Source organism: Coffea eugenioides, chromosome 10 (genome assembly GCF_003713205.1).
Source record: "Coffea eugenioides isolate CCC68of chromosome 10, Ceug_1.0, whole genome shotgun sequence".
Lineage (NCBI taxonomy): Eukaryota > Viridiplantae > Streptophyta > Magnoliopsida > Gentianales > Rubiaceae > Coffea > Coffea eugenioides.
The window spans coordinates 20,326,093-20,329,822 of NC_040044.1; positions in this window are offsets into that span (position 1 = coordinate 20,326,093).

Below are 3,730 nucleotides of genomic sequence, written 5' to 3' on the forward strand. Positions count from 1 at the left end.
TCTTCTTCCACTTCCACTTCTCAGATAGCTTCTTCTATCTCATGATTTCTCTACTTTTCCCGAGCGAAAACAACTGCGACTAACTCCAGATCGTGGGTTGGATAGTTTTGTTCGTGGGGTTTCAATTTCTTAGAGGCAAAAGATATCACATTCTGGTTTTGCGTCAACACACACCCCAAACCTTCCCTCGAAGCATCAGTGTAAACAGTAAAACTGTCCTTACCTTTAGGCAAGGCCACAATAAGAGCCATGGTTAACCTTCGCTTCAATTCTTGAACACTATACTTTCTCCTACCCAAACGCGGCAATCCTTACAAACCATACCAGTGCTCCAACGATGTGGTTTCAGGTCGTAGGGTAGACGAGCAGGTTTTGTATATATTCCGTACATAAAATTGGGGTTGACAACTGAATGAGTAACACCGGGATCTACAAAGATTTTCGCAAATATCGATGGAATACCGAAATCGTACCTTCCTCAATTTCAGAAAAATCGGGGACCTGTTGTGGCTCCAATGAATACACTCGAGCCGCTACCTTAGGTTTGGTTCCTTCCACCTTGGCCGGTTCGGAATTAGTCCTCGTCGATTGCTGACTCCCCTTTCCGTCTCGTGATAGGACTGGACAAGTGGCGAGCTAATGGTTTGCACTTCCACAGCGCAAACATTTTCCCTCCTTCTTCCAGCAATTGTCGTCCGAGTGGTTTGACTTTCCGCAAGATCCGCGTGCTGCAGAAGCTGAGCCTCCTCTCTGGCCTCTCCCCACTTGGCCGCCTCGTGACGGGCTCTCTCGTGACACTCCCGGCATCCTTTCTCCTCCCGTTCCCCGCCCAAACTTGGAAGGGGTACTCTCATCCTCCTGCCCCGAACTACTTCCAGGAAATTCTCGCTTTTTCGCCTGGAAGTTTCTCACTTGTAGCCTAGCATTCTCTACTCGTTGCGCCTTCTCCACTGCATCGCTGAAGGCGTTAATTTGGGCTACCGCGAGGTCCTTCTGGATTTCTACGTTCAGGCCCTGGACAAATAGCCGTATTCTTCGTTGCTCGGTCATGATGAGTTCGGGTGCAAATTTGGATAGGCGGGTAAATTGGTTCTCGTACTCCGCTACAGATTGGGCCTCCTGACAAAGCCGAATAAATTCATCTTCCTTCCGCTCCTGAACTAGAGGAGGGAAGAATTTGGCATTGAATTCCCGCATAAAATTCACCCAGGTCCTGGGCGTTTGTTCCCGTTCCCATTATTGCCGAATAACGTTCCACCAGGAACGGGCCGCCCCTTCCAGTTGGAAAACGGCAAAAGTCACCTGCCGTTCTTCGGTGTAGTGCAGGACAGCAAAAATGTCTACCATTTTCTCGAGCCACCTTTCGGCGACATCCGGATCGGGACCCCCAATGAACTTCGGTGGAGCAAACTTCTGGAGCCTCTCGAGAGCCCTATCCTCGCTCTCCACATGATTACCGGGGTTCCCAGGGTTGGGGTTAGGGTTTTGACCCTGTTGGTGCACCACTTGGGCTAGTAAATTAGTCATTTGCTGCATAGCAGCCGCTATTTGGATGTTAGGATCAATCCTAGGTTCAGGGTTAGGTCCAGATGAGGTTTTCCCAGTGCCCCTTTCAGGCGTGGGTTGCCTACCCCCGCGTCCACGGCCTCGACCACTACGAGTGCCTTCCATCAATCTAAGTCGATCTAGGTCACAAAATAAATATACTGTGAAAGGGCACCTAACCCTCCTTTTCGTAGCACTAAACAGGAACAATTAAACAAGGACAAGTAACTAAAAAAACTACCTCGTAGAGCATTTAAACACATAACACATAACCGAATCAAGCAATTATACAGAACAGTCAGTCAAGTACATACAAAGTCATCCCATGAAAAAAAGAGGTACTCCAAAAGTACTATAGACAGACTAGGTCACGAGTACAAAAGAACTCACGAAAAGCTTTCCCCCCCTAGGGCTCCGTCCATAATCTACGAGAACAACACCATTTATATCTTAATCAAGGTTGATCACGTTTAACCATACCCGAACAAACCACATGAAGTTCCATAGAATCGCATTTCTAGTTCGCCCAATCCTTTCTAACCTAGGCTCCCATCTCTTTCGTATCCGGGCGCAAGAATCCCATCTAAGATGATTCACAACTCGAGCCGGCCGGTCCCAAGCGTAAATCTTCTATATTAAAGATTCCTACCCGACATACATACCTAACTTCCTCAAGTCCCATGGTAATGATCCTTACACTTATGACATGCATAGTTCATAGCTTACGCTCAAAAGAGCACTTATACCTTTCAACGCATTCACGAAAGCAGGACCATAACACCACTTGGCCCAAACTCACTCCGCGCAGAGACCACGCGAAGTAGCTCTGATACCACCAGTGACAGCCCCATTTTCCTCTAAGGCGAACCAAAGAGGTTAGCGGACTGCTTGCCCAACTCTCGCCAGGACTAACGGTGCAGGCAAACACGATCTAAGACGTTTCGGGAAAATAATACGCGCTCACACAAGCCGAAATCGCAAATTAGCCAAACGCAAACTAAACCGTCGGTGAATAGTGGGTGCCATGTCTAATAACTCGAAAAATGGTTACAGACCAAATAAGACCCATATACAGGGTTAAACAGTGTTATATACATACGTTTGTAATTTATAAAACAAAAGTGAGCTAATGAGATCCAAATACAGTTAGGATTTTGCCCAAAAGGAGCTATTCAAAAATACATTTACATAAGCTCAACTCGGCAACCAACATGTACAATGAAGAGGTGATTTTTGGTGGGTGGTTGAACCGACCAGAATCAGGCTCCTCTGAGATGAAATGAGATGTATCCTCGTGTCCGAAGTGAATGGCGGGGCTTCTCCCCTGGGATCACTCCGATGCTCAAGTTAGTATGAGAACGAGAGAAAAGCAATAGTATTGCCAAATGAACAGTATGCTTAATTGAGTATACATGAGAGGTATTTATAGAGCGAGAGTGGAGGGAAGGACGAAAGTCTTATGCCGGTGGGACCCATGTCCTGCCATTACGGCTCTGCTCTCTGTCAGGCGGTCTGACTCTGACGCTGTAGTTGCCTGGGCAGGGTGATGGGGAGTTCTGCGTAGTAGCCATTAAGAGCGTCAGTGCTTTTCAGATAAAGCACTGGTCCCTGATGCTGTTAGGGGGCTTGACATCATCAGCGTGCAGTTGAGGTGGAAGTCTGAGGTGCAGAGGTCGTCTAGGCAGTAGACCAGGGGCCCGGCCGAGATCAGGGGTCAGACTCAGGACAAGACTGCGCTTGTGTGAGGGAAGAAGTGGAATCACCTCGGCCACTCAGGGGGGCCGAGGTGAGCATCCTCAATAAGCCCCCCAAGCCTCGGAAGATCCGAGCCCCGGAGGTGCCGAGGCTTACTGGTACCGAGGTCGTACAGGGTCGGAGGCCCAAGACAGTTCCGTACGATGCGCGGGCGTGACACGTAGGCCTGTCAAATGATAGGACGTGGTGAACCGAGTGGTCACGTCGTGAAGCAGTGGGACGTTTCGTGCAGAGAGTGTCAGTCGAAAGGACAGGCTATTAATGAAGAGAGAGGGAGGCACGGCGTTTTGAATTCGAACGTGGTCGTCTTTTCGCATCCTTGCCGCCTCTTCAGATTCCCCCAAACCCTTATAAATAGGGGGTCTTTTTCACCGCATGGCCCATCACTTTCTTTCTTTGCCTGCGACTTGCAAAATTTACGAGTGTCGCC